The sequence below is a fragment of the Callithrix jacchus genome, chromosome 17 (genome assembly GCF_049354715.1).
Source record: "Callithrix jacchus isolate 240 chromosome 17, calJac240_pri, whole genome shotgun sequence".
Classification (NCBI taxonomy): Eukaryota; Metazoa; Chordata; class Mammalia; order Primates; family Cebidae; genus Callithrix; species Callithrix jacchus.
In genome coordinates this window covers 72903107-72922839 of record NC_133518.1, presented here as the reverse complement: position 1 = coordinate 72922839, position 19733 = coordinate 72903107, and the positions used below count along the sequence as shown (strand labels likewise).

Below are 19733 nucleotides of genomic sequence, written 5' to 3'. Positions count from 1 at the left end.
GCTAAATATCCTAATTCATTGCTCTTAAATTCCGCATTCCACAAAGTACTATGACACAAACATAATTCAGCCATGATCTTTGCCACTTTGTAATAAGAATGGCCTTTCTTTCAGTTTCCAATAATACATTCCTCATTTCCACCTGAGACCTCATTCAAATGGCCTTTACTGTCCATATTTCTACAAACATTCTGTTCACAACCACTTAGATAATCTCTAAGACTGAAACTTTCATACAGAATCTATTCTCTTCTTCTTCTGAGCCTCACCAGAGTCGCCCTTAATGCTCCATGGCATTCTAGATGTTTTCAAACGTGCCCTTCAAGATTGCTTCACCCTCTACGCGTTACTCAGTTCAAAGCTGCCTCCACATTTTTAGGTATTTGTTAAAGCAACACCCACTTCTCAGCACCAATTTCTTAGTCCATTTGTGCTTCTATAACAGAATACCACAGACTGGGTAATTTATAAAGAATGGAAATATATTTCTCACAGTTCCAAAGGTCAGGAAGTACAAGATCAAGGCACAGGCATTCGTTGTCTGCTGAGGGCCTTCTTGCTGTGTCCTCCGTATGACAAGGCAGAAGGTAAAAAGGATCTACGCTAGTTTCCTCAAGCTATTTTATAAAGGATAAGGGACGAATACATTCATAAGGGCAGAGCCCTCATGACTTAATCACTTCCCAAAAGGCCCCCACCTCGTAACGTAATACCATCACAACAGGAATTTGGTTTTAACACATGAATTTTGGGGGACATTCAGACCATCATATCAGCAGACCATCAAAAACATGTTTCTTTATAGTTGGAAGGATATTTTGATATCATTATGTCCAGCACTAGATGCTGTGAAAAAGTAAGCCCCTTTCCCAAGACCAATTTAGAAAGGTTCAAAAATTATAAATTTGGCACACAATTTTAAGCAACATATGGAACTCCCAATGTCTATCCATGAAACCCCAGTGTGGCCCATGGAACTTAGATGGTGAATTTTTTATATGAATAATGTTTAATAAGAATGGGAGGAGAAATAAAAATTTATTTGATCAACAAATTTCTCAAAACGTTTTGTCAGGGGAAAAATATCTGTTGTAAAATTTACTGCGGTCTCAGCAACTATTTTTGCTTGGCTAATATTTTTAGAGATCCAGGCAGATGAGTAATTTACTTCCAGAAACAATGCATTTGTTAGTGTATCCAGGGCTTTGTGCTATCCTTTTGATATACTGCATTTACTCTAGCTGAGAAGTAATTCAAATATAGCATATTTTGAATACTAGGCATTTTGGTTATCACTTCACGCTGAAAAGATAAACAAAAATAGTTCTGTGATAAGGATGTGAATTAATGTCACCCACGCATAGTATAATCAATAAACCCATCTTAATAGCCGCCTAAGGATAATTGTTGCAAATGTGTTTTGCTTTAAAAAAATTTTTTAAATAAGGAAATTTAAAATAATTAAATACATTTTTCTTATATAAAGTATTCTGTGGATATTAAAATTTCATGGGTATCAATATAAAAAACAGTACAAAAATGGAGTTCTCCAAATTGTGTGTACAAAATGATTACCAAGATGAAACGAAACGCCATGAGATTAAAAAAGAAAAAAACTAGAAAATGTACCCCCAAATTATATGTGTTATGGAAAATATAACAGGGAGCTATTTTTGTAATATTCTCCACTTACCAATTTTTCTGTCACAAGATTTTACCACTTTTATAATAAAACAAAGATGTTTTAAGGAATAACCATTTTGGGCAGTGATACTGAATTTTTCTCTAGGCATTAAGTCAAATAGCAGCCACAGAACAGTTCCTCTGTGCCAGGGCCCAAACTAAATATGCTGAAATGTCTCACCTGCTGAATTTGCAAAACATTCACATTCCTCTTGTGCAAATGAGGAAACTTACGCTTGAGGTAAGCAACACGTTCAGTAAGAGGGAGAACTGGCAAAAATGTTTGCTTTTTTTCCATATTTTTCAAGTTTTTGGAAACTAACCCTATACTACTATGCAGTCAAGATGAATGTTTTTTTCTAATCGTGGGCTGTATTATCCTTACAGCAATAATGATCTCAGATGGTGTGGGGAAATGCAGAGGGAAAAGGTGGAAGGCAGCAGTTGAGACTCCCGAATACCTTTCTCTTTGTACCATTTCCTCTATTATTGATTAACTGATGATGTGTAAAACTTGCCATTAAAGCCACCATTCCAAAATATTATAAAAATATTAACATCATAATAACAGTACAATTCTTATCTCCATGGATGCTTTTTGTATTTTTTTTCCTTTGCTCTCTCCTGCCTGAGGTGAAAAGAGGAATAAGAATAAACAAAGTCAAAAGGATTGAGTAACTTACATGTACCAGGCTGGTTAAGGGTTTCAATGTTTACATAGTTTATGGAGAGACAAAAATGTTTGATACCTATGTGATAACTTTTACAAAGAATTTTAAAAATTTATTTCTGAAGAATGGTCTACATTAAGTCTATGGCCACATTTACATAAGATGTGTAATTTTATCCATAAATCAACTTATTTATAGCATAATTGTGAGGAAGTGGCACACCCAGGTGGCATTCTGACTCATTTAGTTAAAGGACAAAGCATATTTGTAATGGACAGTGAAGATGAGCATATGTAACCTTAGAAAGAGAAAAATAGCAAAAGAAAAAATGTCATCATCTGGTTCATCCTTTATTTGTCCCTAGGGTTTTCTTTCTCCCTTGGTATTTTACATACAAGAATATTTTGAGACAAGGCTTGGGGGATTTAAAAACACTTTTGTTCAGAATGGAGCAGATATCATCATATGGAGCACTATGCCCTCATGCCTTATTCTTTGTAGAAATAAAAAATAATAAAGGAATCTTAAAATATCTGACACTCATCAGGAAGGCTACCTGGATCTGTCTCATGCTTCCTGAGAGAAAAAGAGAGAGAAGGCATGCAAGAAAAGCATTATTATTTTACCATAGGATAGCTATTTACTTGAAAAGTATAGCTCATTTGTGTGGGTTTCATGGAGAATCAACATACACACTTAGCCTAAGCCCCATTGTTATTTCATGACAGTGATATATTGAAGCATCATTGTCTGGCTGGAACATATAGACCCACCGTTTGCATTTATATATGAGAAATGGCTTGTCTGTTACTACAGTTTCCCTGTTTTAATAATTGCACATGTGATTTTTTTTCAATTATGGTTCTGTTTGTCATTTTGGAATTCCTCATTCTTTGTCCTTAGGTACCAGTTGGTGATGTTTTCTGGCTGGCCCTGTTTACTTCTCCAACTGTCATCAGCATTAAGCATTTTATCATGAATTTTAGGGTAGCTCTGTCTGCAATATTTTAACTTCTGCTCCCCCTCCTGGCCCCTCATCTACTTTGCAGCTGCAAAGCAGAGCTGTATGGAGTATGTTGGCCAACATCGTATCTACGGATTGGTATCGTGGACAAAAACATTGAAAGGACAAAGTTAAGAGGGCATTACCCTAAAATCTAAAATATTTTAAAAATAACTTCTGTCTTCTCTGTCAAGTTTCTTTCTATTATGCTATTCAGAATTATTTTGAGGGCCAGTGTGAAAGGGCTACAGTAGGCATTTTTGCACTTATTTCTAGCCTGTTTTGCAGACACAGCAAGATAAATGTGATATTTACTTTCTTCCCTATAAATAATTGGTGACCCACTCAGAAAAGAAATTTTGCATAAATTTACTACAAGTCTAACTCTGCATTCTCATTGGACTCTTAGTTCATAGATACAGGACACAATGGTACAAATCATTGAAAGAAGATATAATCCAAAAGTCATTTCCATTTATCTTGAACAATTGTTTCATGATATTTTTGGTTTGTTTGTTTAAATTTAAAAAAGGCTCTTCAACATTTGGCTAAAGAGGGTGGTCAACCTAACTCCACTTACAGACCTACCAAGCACATCATATCCCCAAAACTTTCCCATGGAACTCATGTTCCTCAAGATATTCTGCCAACAGAACAACAACAACAAAAGAACTTCTTTATTGTTATGCTGAACGTTATACATTTCTCCTGAAGATAAATAGACCTTTATTATATTAAATACATATATCATATTTTTGACATAACACCTATAGCACCCTATGAAACTAATGTTTAATGGAATGTCTCTTGGTTAGGGCCAAACTCAAAGTTCTTTGCTATCAGAGAAACCAAATCTTAGTGACAGTTATCAAACAAGTGTCTCCAGGGACTCATGTTTCCATTTTTATATCACCACGCAGCATCTACCTTGCAGTTTAACTTAAGCAAACAATCATGAGTGGATAAATGGATAAGCAACTGATGAGAATATGGAAATACATATTTTACCTGAAAAAGTCTTGAGTTATTAGCTCATCACATAGGAGTTTTTGCATCATTAAAAAATCCAATAAAGTACACTATAATAAAGAGTTTAACAGCATGTCATTGTTTATTCAAATGTTTATCACTTCTTTTATTGATAAGCCACACTAAATCCTAAAGCATATTTCTGAGAGTTTATACATCTTCCCCCAAATACTTTTATCCTAATTGAGTCTTGGATCTGCCTTATATTTAGAGTTTACAGAGTTACAAAATCTCGGAGTGGGGCAGGGGACATTATGGCTAAGAAAGACCAATGGTTCATTGTACAAATGCAGTAAGTAAGCCACAGATGGCACAAAGGATTTGTATGAAGTCACAAGGAGAAATTTTCATAGAGGCGCTTCATACTTTTTTTCTGTATATCCAGCAGTCTCTAGCACTTTCAATATGAAATTTGATATAGTAATTCATTATATTTATATCAACACCTTTCTTAAAAGCTAATTTTTAGATAGAATAGACTTCAAAAGCCTATTATCTTAAGACTTAATGGAAAGGAAATTTTCCTTACTCATTAATTGGTTAGACTACTATGTAACTTGCTAAGAAAGCATACCCAGAAGGTCTAGTTTGCAGAAGAGCATTATTTAAAGTAATGAGTGGGCATCAGTGAGAACTGGTGGATGTAAAGGTGAAAGTGAACCACCAGCCAATGACAGACTCCTCAGCATTTTGTGACCTCACTTCATCAGACGAATGTTACCATGCTTTGCTTTAAAAGGACACACCTGACCCTCAAATTTTACCTTTAAAGAATCAGAAAATAGTAAGATAAGAAAGTGGTTTCAATATGAATATCACAAAGTGTAAGCTTTAAAAATATAGATTATGCAAAAGAAAGAGGGGTTATTTACTTTAATAAAAAAGTAGGTGACTACATAGTTATATGACAATTTGGAAAAAGTATATAAGAAATAATAAAAATAAAAACATGGGACAAATTTACAATAATCATGGTGGTTTTAAACCTGTAAATCTCAATCTTTCAGAAATTTTTAAAACAAAGTAACTCTACTAGATTTCATAATAAGTTAGCCAATAATAATCATTTTGTGGTTGAATAGTGCTTTCTCCATGCACAGTAAAAAATAATTTGAACTTTTATTAAAACATTAACATACATCAACTATGTATGATGTCTTAAGAAATTAAAGATGGAGAAAATGTGAAGAACATTTTCTCTGACTCATAGCAATAAAATCACTAATAAAAACAGAAAAAAGTTAACAAAAGAGTTACAGAAGGAAAAGGGAGAAAGCTAGATAAATTTGTTCTCAGAATGTTAAAGAGAAAAGATTCATGTGTTTATGAAGCCAAGTAGTTATAAATAAGCTGTTGTCAGAAATGAGTACAAAGTAAAGAAAACCTGAAAGCTGAATTTAAAATGAGACTGGGGATGTAGAATAGTAACTTGACACCGCAGAAAACTGCATCACTGGAATAGAAGACAAATGAGACCAGTGTCCTAGAATTTGACAGAGAAAGCTGAAGAACAAGCATTAGAGAAGAAGTAAGTGTTGTGGAACACAGATGACAGATCCAGATACCCAGTCTGGATTGGCTGAAACAACTAGCATCCATTCCCAATGAAAACTCTTCTGCAATAAGAATAGAAAGAGTCTCCCTGACACTAATATTCAATTCAAATTGACATCCAGTTCAGTTCAAGCTAATAGGTAAAATGCTTAAAGCATTACCAGTAAGTGCAGAAAACAATTGAAATGTCTGACTTCAGAACTATATTTGAGAAATATTTAGGCTATTTGGAAATTAAAAGGGAAAGTCAATATGTGCTCAAAAGGAAAATGTTAATTTTATGCATGAGAATTTCTTCTGAGTCATTTAAATTACTATAGTCCCATGAGTGGGAAGCTAAATGTATCAGACCTTAATGCCTCCAGCCCAGTCACTCTGGGCCTCAGTTTATTTATATATAAAATAATAGGAATTAGCCAGATGATCTTAAGTTCCCTTCTAGCTCTCCTTGTCAATAAGTCTCAGACGAAATAGACACAGATACTAAAATCTACCCTAAGTGAAATAAAAGTTATTTCTTTCTTCCTCCTAAATAATAGCTAATATTTATTGAGCTCTTCTTATATTTCAGATATTATTTTCATAATTTAATCCGCACACCATTTCTTTGAATTGGGTATCAGATTCACCCCATTTTGCAGTTCTGGAAACTAAGGCTCAAGGAAGTTAAATAACTTGGCAGAGGTCATAAAGCTTGGGGGTGTCAGAGACATGTCTTGTAGATTTTACAACATGATTGGCAGACCTCTCCTCTAGGCCATTAAATGGCATTGTGTCTCTATAGTGTTATTTTTTTAGGATTTTAAAATAGCATCTTGCCTCTCTATATATTTCCATGATTTCCAGATGCTCTCTTTGCATTGGACCCTTTGCTCCTATATTCATGGTTTTCTGTAGTTTTCTTCTGTGACCATTAAGGTCTCTGTGGATCTGACAGGTACCTCGGCTCAGGTAAATGGTGTGAAAGCATGCACACATTTCCCGTCATTCTGTTATGACATGGCCTTTTCCTGGATAGGCTAGTGTTTTGTTCAGGAAAGGAATAAAACATAGAGCTCAGAATTTTCCAACTGGGTTCTGAAGATCACCAAGTAATATGAACAATCAAATGATTGTGGAAATAATAGAGCTCTATGTTCAAAAAATATGTAAACATCCTAACATATAATATTTACTGGATTTCTCTAATAAGGAATGCCTTAAAACTTCTATTATGCTGATGTGTACTATACAGAAATTCTCAGGTTTTTCTAATGATAGAAACTATTTTGTTCGTGGCACATACGATAAACAAATATATCATAACACATTGGGAAGTGCTAAATTATTCAGTTCTTTGTTTTTCCAAATAATGATTTCATGAGTATCTTCACGGAAATTTATATGATGCTTAAATGGGAGGCTTTGACTATTTGAGCATAATATTATAGACATAAATTATCAGAGAAATGGAGTTACCTTTCTTTCATTTCAGTTGTGACAGGAGATGAACGATACACTAAACAAGTAATCTACATCTTTATTTTTTAGAAGATATGAAGAAGTATTTTGGGCTATAGAGTTCAGTCCTATACATTTGTTTCATTCTTTCTGACACAAAGTGTTTAGAACACACTGAGTTTAGCTTATATGTGCACAGGCAATATAAGAAACAGGAACTCCATTATGGTTAAATCACTGAGGCATGGGTATGAGTCTGACTCAGGTGTGTATGTCCACTTCTTAATTCCATTTCAAAATTTGCCTTTTCATCAGAGCTAGAAAGCAAACTCTGTTTATCTAGGAAATCAGGCAAGGCCAGGGTCCTTTCATTTATATTGGATTGAAATGTTTCTTTCTCTTTTAGAGCACAGAGCTATTTATCACAATATTGGATGTCTAACACCACAGAACACATCATGCTGGGCTCATTCATAATGCTTGAGTAATACTGGTGATCAAACATCTGAGAGCAGTCTGCAATAGGTCACACCAGCAACAACAAATCACAATGGAAAGAGGCATAAAGGAGACCAGTTGAAGCCTGGAAAAAGTAATTGTACATTTCTCCAAATGAATTGTATCCAATTAAAGGGACATACACACAAATCCCTATACATATGTTATGCATATATGTGTATATACGTGAATAGAAATAGATGTTATAGACATACATATACACATACACACACCAACACTTATACATTAGGACATTCTCACACTGGTATGAAGAAATACCCAACACTGGGTAATTTCAAAAGGAAAGAGATTTAATTAACTCACAGTTCTACATGGCTGGGGAGTCCTCAGAAAACTTACAATCATGGTGGAAGGGAAAGCAAACACATCCTTCTTCACATCATGGCAAGAGAGAGAAGTTTCTAAGAAAAAGCCTTTTATAAAACCATCAGATCTGATGAGAACTCACTCACTACCATGAGAACAGCATGAGGGTAACTATCCCCATGATTCAAATACCTCCCACCAGTCCCTCCCATGATACATTGGGATTATGGATACTACAATTCAAGATGAGATTTGGGTGGGGACACAGCCAAACTATTCTGCCCTGGCTTCTCCCAAATCTCATGTCCTCACATTTCAGAACATAATAATGCCCTTCCAACCAACAGTCCCTCAGAGTCTTAACTCATTTCAATATTAACTCAAAAGTCCAATGCCTCATCTGAGACAAGGCAAGTCCCTTCTACCTATGAGCCTATAACATAAAAAGCAAGTTAGTTACTTCCTAGGTACAATGGGGGTACAGGATTTGGGTAAATATATCCATTCCAAATTGGAGAAATTGGCCAAAATGCAGGGGCTACAGGCCCCAAGCAATTCTGAAACCCAATAGGGCAGTAATTAAATCTTAAAGTTCCAAAATGATTTCCTTTGATTCCATGCCTCACATCCAGGTCACACTGATGCAAGAGGCGGACTCCCACAGCCTTCAGCAGCTCTGCCCCTGTGGCTTTGCAAGGTGCAACCCCCGTTTTGGCTGCTTGCACAGGCTGGCATTGTCTGTGGCTTTTCCAGAAACACAGTGCAAGTTTTACATGTATATAACACAAATACATATACATATATATCTGTTATGCCTATATGCGTATATATGTATAGAAAATATATACATACACATATATAATAGACATGAAAGGAAATAACCGATTGTAACTTTTGGAGAAGTCTAATTATTTGAAATTTCTAAATTATTGAGTTAAATTCATATGCAATCAGTCAAATTAAACAAGCTTCTTCTCCTACTGAATATTTTTTTTCCTCCTGGATATGTGAACATTCTCCTCTCCCTTGAGTACTTACCCAGTACTTAAAACTGATAAATAGTGCAAAATACAAGAAGATAACTAATTCACAGTTTTAATACAGGTGATTTGGTGAAAAGAATAAAGGACAGAAGGACCAATGAGTTTTTATTTGTTGGTAATTTTAGCAAACTCTGGGACAATTTTCCAGTATTTTCTGCTTTATATTCTTTTATCCTTTGTAGACTGTAAAAGTTACCATTAATTTTGAGCTCCTTATCTGTACCCTTTGTATCTGTTTCACTTCATTAGTTTCAATTATTTTATTTCTGGCTCTCCTCTAGAGACTCCTAGAACATCGTCCTCTCCTCATTTCTGTGCTGGCTTCTTTTATAACCAAACTCCAAACATCAAAATTATCAAGTTGGTCCTGGGTGTTCTGTCCTAATGTGTTGTCTGCAAAAATGACCTCGATTCTTAGCAACTTCTGCCATCAGTAGCTGGACTCTACTGGGTTTCAAGTCTGGACCTCAAGAAGCATTGCAATTTTTTATACTTTTTTTTTTTTTTTTGAGATTTCAGCACCATTCCCAAATGAACAAGTCCCAGGTAGCCTGCTACAGGATGCACAACCACGTGGAACACAGATGAGCCATCACAGCTGAGTTGTTTTGGACCTGCCAGCCCTAAACCAATCTCACAGTTGTCTGCAGAAGCATGAATGAGATATGGCCAAGCTCCATTGAGCCTGGCCCAGATAAGCAGAACTGTCTCACAGAGCCAGGGATAAATTGCCAAACCCCAGTATTGTGTGCTCAATAATTTCTAGTTATTCTAAACCACTTAAGTTTCAGGGTGACTTGTTAAGTGGTTGTAACTACCTAATAAGTACATTTTGTTTTCCTTATTACCATCTATCATAGTGTGTTATTATTTTCTGCGTTTGTTTATTTATTGGCTGTTTTTCTGCAAATGTAGGACAATTACATTATTTGTCTTGTGCTCTGATGTATTCAAAACGGTTGGTGACTGGCACATCAAAGGCGCTTATTGAAAAGTTCCCAAATAAATGAACACATGATTGGATGAATAAATGTCGGTAGGAACACTCGCCAGAAGTACTTGATGAAAATGAATATTTCTATCAGTTAGATTAATAACTTCTTTGCTCTCTAGAATGACTCAGTAACTTTAATGTATATTATTAAAGCATAATTTCTATATTTTGTTTTAACTTGTTTTTCTGTACTTGCTTTCTACTTCAATTATTTTGCTATGTTTTTGATTTGTACATGTCCATTACATTTAAACAGTTTTGGTAAAGTCTTCTTCTCTTAAAAAAATTTTAGCCACAATGATGAATCCACTTTTTTTTTTTTTTTTTTTGAGACAGAATCTTGCTCTGTTGCCCAGTCTGGAGTACAGTAGTGATATCTTGGCTCACTGCAAACTTCACCTCCTGGGTTCAAGAAATCCTTCTACCTCAGCCTCCTGGGTAGCTGAGATCCCACTTAGCTAATTTTTATGTATTTTTAGTAGAGACAGGTTATCATCACGTTGGCCAGGCTGGTCTTGAACTCCTGACCTCAAGTGATCCGCATGCCTCGGCTTCTCAAAGTGCTGGGAATACAGGCGTGAGCCACTGTGCCCAGCAATGTGTCCACTTTCATATGTTTATTGATTGATATCATAAGATTTATTAACATAGTAAATTCTCAGTATAGAAGGTCTATGAATTCACAAATGTTTCCACTTTGTAAACTATCTTATAAAAAAATCAAAGAAGTGCTCTTTTTCAGAGCAATCCAAACACAGAAGATCTGATTCTCATATGACATTATTTCTACATTTTTATAACAACTTTTCACTCACAAATCCAAGGTGACAATGGCATTAAAAATATTTACAGGACAAGAGTGGTATGAAATACAAAAATACGATAATAGTATTACATTAGAACAGTTATTGTCATTTTCTGTATTTTTCACACACCCTATTTGGCTATATAATTTTTATAATAAAAAACAGTAAATTAAGAAAGAATTCAAGCCTGCAACGTATAGTTGGCCATATAAAATAATTCGTAAAACAAATGTGTGGAAAGGAGACATTCAACTATGATAAAGAAGATGCTGGATGCAAAGGCTTGCGATGGTCCCCGAAGGAGACATAAGGATGAGGACCATCCTTAGCATTTCCCAGCAGTGCTGTCCTTGAAGATAGGAGCCCCTTCACTGTGCAACCATAGGCACCCACCAAGGCATGTATAACATTTATTAGCCTGGGGTGCCTAGGGAATTTCAGAGTACTTCTAAAAATCTGTATTTGATTCAGTTTTACTCTGAGCAAAGTGAGATACACACAAATATCAAATGACTAATGAATGGTGGCTTCACTGGCAACAGCAGCCATTGCAGGTAACCAAACTGCTTCACTAGCATTCTGCAATCTACGGGCTTAGGAAAAGATTAAGTAATATTTCTTTTCTGAATTCATTTCAAACACTCAACTATATTTATTTCAATAACTACAGTTACATGCACAAGACAGATCCCATTCATACTGAGAGCCCACAGAGGGAACTCTGCATCCTTTCACAAGGTTTTTAGGCAATAAAACCAATATATATATATTTAAAATAGGTGTGTGTCTCATAAGCTAAATTTTTAAACTCATTTATTAAACATATTATGTACATTCCAAATTAGTAATTTATACCTAGAGAGAGGAAATAAAAATGCTTACTGTATAGTAATATAAAAATAGAAATCTATCACTATAGTACAACCCTCAAGAAAACACATAATTTGTGCCCAGAGGAGGTACATACACTAAGGTGACTTTGACTTCCTTCCTTGATCTCTAAATAACATACCTGTCTACATGGGCAGGACCTGGAGGTTGGGCATATGCCAAATTCCATGGGGTCCACCTTAAGGGGTCACAGCTGCTGGTTGGTGAAGAATTTGATCTCCCTGCAGACAGGATTTACATAGAGCAGACAACTCAGAGTCAACTCTGTGGAGCACAACTTGTTTAACTGGATATTTTAGTGCACCAAGTCAGCCAGGGCCTTAGAGAACACTGGATTTTCACTAAGAGACTGTTCTTCTGATATTTTAAATTCCATACTCTTGTCTAACACTTGAGAGTACTTGATATTCTGTTTGTGCAGAATTTCAGTGTTATCATTAGTAAATGCTATTGAAACTGAGAGAATATTCTTTCCTGTCTCAGAGAGACATCTAATAAGTTGCATCTGTTTGAAGATACAACCAGGGAATTGAACCAACCTTGGATTCCCACACCAGGTGGTAAGGGTTGCAGTAACCCAGCCTTTCTGTGACTTTTTGGACAGTGGCACATAAATCCTGTGGATAGGTGTCTCCTCTGTTGATAACGAACATTGGCAGTGAATGAGCAGATAAGAGAATGACCACCTTGCTTCTCTTCTCCAGTGTTAAATGGTCCAGCTCTTTCAGAAGGTGGTCAGCAAGCAGTGCATGAGGAGGCGATGTGTGGGCCACCTGCTGACAGTGCCCCACTTCATTGTAGGCTCTGTCCCACTTTATTATAGGATCTGTAGACGGCATTTAAGCTGCTGCCTGTGGTGCAGCAGCTGTGCTGTGGATGCTGCATTAAAGCAATAGCTCTTTCTAGGCAGTCTCTCTCCATCTCTTTATTTGCTTCTTTTGGCAAAGAATGGACATGCTAAAATCCAATAAAGTACTTGTGAGGGGTTGCGTGGAGGTACAACTCATCCACCAGCTTCACCATGACTTCTTTCTACTTGGAAATCTTCATCTTGATGGGGGATCCACCTCTAATTCTATGGTACTGCCCTTGAATCTTAGGGGTTCTGCATTCGGCAATGAATGGGCGTAAGCTTATTTTGAACAGGAAGCGTCATAAAGTCTTGGTCCAAAAAGAGCCTTAGAAGGAAGTTGTTAATGTGTCCAAGGGTTTCAAGTCTTCCCATGTTTAGCATTAATATTCTAGTTTTCGGCTTCCTCTTTTATACCTGAACTTGAGATTTTGCACCGTGGCCACACTGGGCTGTTTCTGTGACACCTAACTGGCCCTTCCATTGCTAACAGGCCCTCATGCTGCCTTATACCAGCCAATGCATTCCTGGGGCAACCTTCACCGAGTCCCAGACTCCTCTCATGGCAGCAACTACAGGTTTCAGCCAAGCCAGGGCCCAGCCAGGATCGCTCCTCACCAGCATCCCAGGACACTTGACTTTGTGCGACCACCCGTGGCCCTCCCAGCACCTATCTGTTTATTTGAATTGCTTCATTCCACTAAATACATAACAATCATAATGTGGTAAATCAGAAAGAAAGGTATATACACACATAAATGTCTACAGATAGAGAAAATACATATATACACACATACATGTCTACAGATAGAGAAAATACATTCAATACAGATATCCAACAGGGTCTTAGAGTCTTGTGAGTTTCTATAGTTGGTCTGTATATTTGCTTCTGTCCTTCCTTGAGATCTGAATGACAAGGTAAATGTAGTTCTTATTTTATCACAAAAAGAATGAAGATCAGTTTCTTCTTGCTTGCTGGGAATTTATTCTGGTTTTAGAGTTTCAGCTTCTAGTTGATGTGATTTAGAAGAAATCGATGACGTTTAATGTAGACTGTTGAGGATACCTTTTACAATTCATTAGATGTCTTCTGTATGAGGTTCAGTTAAGGTATTCCATTTACGTTAATTGGAATAGTCTCATCACTAAACTTTCTCAGATTGGGCACCTTGTTACCTTGTCCTATGCTTTTCTTCTATGGGAGAGTGAGTTGTATCTTCATTCATAACAATCAGGTACCACTCCTTGCACACTTTTTATCTTAAAATTATTGTTATAGTCTTATGTCCCCTGAAATTCTGTCCTGCTTTTTGCTCCACGTGTTTATCTGTTCATAATATGTTACCATTATTTTGCCAGGATCAGGAGGTTCAAGAGTTGAAAGACTGTATTCCATGTGCAGTGTCTAACCAGACTCTGCCATTGCACCCTTGCCAGGCATAAAGATGAGGAATAGGAACCTTCCTTGCAGACTCCAAGGACACTTTTTCCTTGTTTTACACCTTGGACCAGGTGTTACAGCTTCTTATATACAGTAGATACTCAATTGAATTCTATGAAGAAGCCTCCCTTACCTTGCTCTTTAATGTCATCGCCTTTTTTTTTAATTCTGTTTTTTTTCTCTTCCTGAAATGCCTCTATCTGGCAAATTCCTATTCTCAACTCAAAGCCCAGCTGACACATCCCCTCCTCTTAAGTCTTCCTTGAACACCTCCAGATGGAGTCAATCACCCCGTTATTTTTATGTCCTCAGTGCCTCGCACATACATGCATCAGCAAACTTAGAACAGTTTACCATAACATATTGCTATGTGTGTTTATATGTCTTATTGATGAACTCCTCATTAATAAAACTGTGTCTTACCCATCTTTGCTACTTTCCAGATCTAGCACAGTTCCTTGTAATAGCAGCCCATTAGTAAATGCTCAATTTAATGTAATTTTGTGCATTTAATTTTCTCTCTCTGGATCTCAGTATCTTATTTCCAAACAATGTTGCCTCAGTTTTAAAGATTTTCTATCCCTGCCACTCTAGCTGTGTGACTTTGAGCAAACTACTTAACCTTTCTGTGCTTTATTAATTTTACCCTAAGAAATGGGAATAGTAATATCTACTTTATATGGTTATGATAAATATAAATGAGCTTAGTTATGAATACTTAGCATAGTTCTTGACATGTAACAAATATTAGACACATGTTAACATCATCATTTTCTGTTACACCTGCATTTACAGTGGCAGTATACTTTCCTCTATCCTGTCACTGACAGGTCTGTGCTACCTGCTAATGTTTCTGTCACTCTCTCCGAACCATGAAATCTGAGCTCAGGGTCAAAGATGTTACCTGTCCATATGTATTTCCTTTGCCCCAATAGTGCCTAAATAGCTATTGCTCAATTAATGTTTATTTATATGACTGATTGCATGCATGGAGAACATATATATTAAAGTATTGGAGGACTTACAGAGGAAAGAATATTTAACTCTTTTAACAATTTCTGAAAAGGTATGTTCAAGAACATCTATTTGGACTGGGATCTGCAATCTCCACTCATCAGATGGCGGACCCAAGGTTACTATGGCCAATGACATAAAAACGGTGCGGTTTACTTAATGGATCCTCTCTAAACCAGCAACACTCAAATATTACATTATGTCAAGTATATTAATTTTCACATATCAGAGCCACCATTCCAATTACCTTTCAAAATAACAAGGGTTTCAACTTACTGAAGTTGCCTCACAGCTTCCCTCGTGTGTGTGTGTGTGTGTGTGTGTGTGTGGTGTGTACACGATGAATTAAGGTAGATGTTTACACGGTGGCATCACCCCTGCAAGCTCAGTCCCACACTTCGCTTATCTCATCCCCATGATTTTCGAGAGAAGGGATGCAGTTTTTCCCAAATCCTGGCAGTAAATCTGCTTTCTACTCCTATGTGACAGGTGGCTCTCAGACAGGTAGGCTGGTAGATCTGGGCTTCCTTTCATGCTGTCAAGGAGGAGCAGCATCCTGCTGCTTGACAGCCAAAGCCTCACCATCATAGTAAGAGTCTCTTTTTCTTTTAATTCCCTAGCTACAAATCTTTGAGAGATTTGGTCCTCTGTGAACAAGGCTGTTGCAGATTGGCGGAGCTCCGCTGTGGTCTGCATATCCCTGTGCAATGTATTTCCATCTGCGTGGGGCATATGCCTCCTCCATTCTGCCATCTGACTTGTCTTAGACCAAATGCTGAGACTTCTTTAGGGTAAGGGAGGAAAAAAGCCCAGAGTCAGCCTCAGGCTTACATAGCACCTGATTCTGCCCTTATCTTTCTATCCAGTGCTTCTCAAATTTTAATGTGCTTACCAATTATCTAAGATCCTTGTTCAAAGTAGATTCTGACTGATATATTCAGGTGTTTTGCCTGAGATTATGCATTTGTAACAATGTTTCAGGTATCATTCCGAATGTGGTCCCCACACTACCAGCATCAGAATCACCTAGGATCTGAATCAGAATCGACCTTTCAATAATAGCCCAGGTAATTAGTGTGCACTTTGTGATTTGAGAAACACTGCCTTTGAAGGTTTTTAAATCCCTATGGTAGGAAGTTATTTCTCATCTTTTTGCATGGCAAAAGCGATTAGTGTTAGTTCTCTTACCTCCACTCTGCTAATGCTGCTGGTCTAAGGAGAACATTTTGGGTAGTAAGGCTTTAATCAGCATAATTTAAAGGCTAGCTTCTCCTACCTCTGAGCTACCATGACATATGTCTTTAGCTTTAATTTCCTAGGTGTACTTAATAGTGTTTTTCTGACCTTCCAATTAACTTATCTGAAATAGGGCTAATTGCCCTAATCATCAGCACTTCAGTGTTTAAAAATATGCATTGAGTTCAACTGATCAAAAATGAACAGAAAGCAAACCGTTTACCCAATAATTAGTAAATCAATAGATTAATTGACAGATCAACTCTTATACCTGTTTTCTTTCATTAATGTTTTAATATTTGTGCCTGTCAGAACTTTTAGTAAAAGAATAAACAAGAAAAAAGTTGAATTACTCCATTAAATCCAACTTATTTTAATTTAACAAGCCAATTACTGACGTAGGTGCTTTGGTGGTACCAAGACAAACAGACACAACCTCACCCTTCAAGGACTTTACAATGTTGCAGGGTGAAAAGACATTGCCAAGGTATGAATGGACATTGATGTGAGTAGAGGGGAAGATAAAAAAAATATGTTCACAGATTATACTGCAAAACAGAGGGACAGAAGATGATAAGTGCTACTCAATAGGCAACAGAGGAAAGAGCTTTATGGTTTTGCTACTGTTAAGTGTGGTCCACACAGCGGCACCAATATCACCTGGGACCATGTTAGGACTAGCAATTCTTGAATCCTCATTCAGAACTACTCAATTATAGACTGGGGGTAAAACAGCAGTTATTGGATTAGCAAGCCAACCGGTGACTATTAAACACAATGAAGTTTGAGAGAAGCTGGTATAAAATATGCTAAATGCTATCAATAGCCAATGAAATGGAGGGAATAGAGCATTAAAGCTGTGGTGTCCATAGAAACATAAGACGAGCAATCAGAATCTGCTTTCAACAAGAATCCTGGGTAATTGGTAGGCATAGTAACATCTGAGAAGCACTGGATTAAATTATAAAACAATAAAATGTAATTTAAAATTTTGTAGTTCTTTAAATAATTAAAAAGAAGAAACTAAAAAATTAATTTGTGTATTTTATTAAGCTCAGTATAGCCAAACTATTACCAATATGTCATCAATGTAAAATATCAATGAGAAAGTGAAGAGCTATGCTTTTGAAAATGAATCTTTGAAAAAAACTTGTATTTTACATTTATAGAACGGACATCTGAATTTGAACTAGTGACTTTTCAAATGTTTAATAGCTAAATGTGGCAGTAGCTACCATATTGGACAATGAAACTTTAGACCTTACTATTCCAAATGGGGACCCTGGAATACCACCATTAGAATCACCTAGGATCTGAAGCAGAACCTACATTTTAATAATATCCCCAGGTGATTGTATGCACTTTGCAATTTGAGAAACACTGCCTTTGAAGGTTTTGAAATCCTCATGGTAGGAAAGTATCTCTCATCTTCTTGCATTACAAAAACTATTTACCCTGTAATTCTCAGAGCTTGGAATCCTCTGTCAAATCTCTCTAGTCCTAGAATATGGGACCCTATGAATCTAGGAGTTGGCAGTATTGCAGAGAGAAGAGCAGCATTCCAGCAGGTGCAAACACAGACTATTTGAAGATTTCCAAAGTATCTGAATTCCCACCTTTAGAACTATACAACACCCTCACCTTCCTCCTGCATATTTGCTCAGAATTACGTGAAAAAGTAGCTATTGTATTCAACATTAACCATCTCAAATAGAAAAATTAGCAACATAGAAGTTCCTGAGAAGAAATAATATAGTTGTTCTTAGAAAAGAATAAGTCAACGATCTGGAAAGCTTAATGAAAAACTAGATTGATCACAATATAAAAATAAATTAATTAGTCAAGATGAATGGGGAAAGCTATCTCAGCAGCTGGACTGTAGGAGGAAGGAAAAAGGAAACCAGTACCGCTGGCCCCCAAGGAAGATACCAGTAAGTAGATAACCTAGAGGAAGAAGATGAGAATCTACAGTCGATGTCCTCTGAGCCCAAATGGTGAGCTGTGGCTCTGCTTCTCAGTATTTAGGGGCCTTTTGTTAAAGGACTCAGTAAGTTTTAACCTGTTGGGGTGTAGTTCTAAGATAATGAATTAGCATATCTGAGTGGTCCTATTATAGATAGGAAATAAGGCACTGTAGGGAGAAGAGATTATCTCCGGATGGTGGGTCACGAAAGCAAGATATTTTAGGATTTATTCATAAAAACACATGTCCGCTCTTCTTTCCATGCCCTGACAAGGTTCTATTGAAAATCACAGGAGGCTGCGCTGCAAATGTGCTTGCCAGAACTCAGACTCACATAAATGGAGCAGCAAAGGGCTCGGCTACAGATGTATACAGACACAGATTGGGGAATTGGTAACAGCAAGGTTTTGTGTTTTACTGCTCCTTCAAACTACAGGTAACAAAACTCTTTTAAAACCCGCACAGCACTTTCTTAAAGTCACCCCAGGCTTCCATTATGATAGTTTTGTTTTTGCTGTTGTTCCAGCAATGCCTTTTTAGGAAACAAATGCTGTGTGATATTATTGCTTAACACAATCCCAAAGCTCCAGCTCTCATTTATGCAGCAAAAGTAAAATGGAATTATTTCCCTTTTCTCTCCCTTAAAGACCCAAAGTCAGATACAACTAAAACTATCTGCAAGTGCTAGCCATACTGGAAAAAAAAAAGTGATGAAAAATCAAAACCACAAAGCAACTTCAATTACATCCACTGAGACCAATTTTGGCCTCAGACAAGCAGGTATATTTATTGGTCATGTAAAGGTGCATGTTTAGAATGCAGCCCCATGATTCCTCATACACACCATCTCACAGAGGCTATCCGTGAGCAAAATGGACAAAAGCATCTCTGAAAAATCTAGCTGGCAAATGCCTTTGGGGCTTGGATGCTGGGCTTTACTTAGGCTGTAAAACTCAACACTCACTGAGAATCCAGGACACCAGCTGGGGTGATCTCCCAACTTACTTTCTTAATAAGGATAGTGTAAACTGTTACTGGCTTCTGGTCCAGGCAATCAGGAGTTCCCTGGCCAATTCATCAATATCTCACGTCCTTTCTGTGCCCATGGACACAGGCTTCAAACACCAGCTATCATTTTAAACTCTTACATGAAATGTCTCACCAGACAGCAACCTAGAGATTCACAGAAATGCACACACCTCTGGAGGACTTCAGGGGCTTCCAGTTTGCCTTGCTGGCCCTGTCTCTGGTGCAAGCCTAGGTATGGGATTCTTTCTAACTTTTGGTCCT

At 36.9% G+C, this 19733-nt stretch overlaps 1 pseudogene; it reads right to left on the bottom strand.

Annotated features, from left to right (window-relative positions):
• Window positions 1-12126: 12126 nt before the first annotated feature.
• Window positions 12127-19733, bottom strand: part of LOC118148825 (ferrochelatase, mitochondrial-like) — a 29922-nt pseudogene continuing 22315 nt past the window's right edge.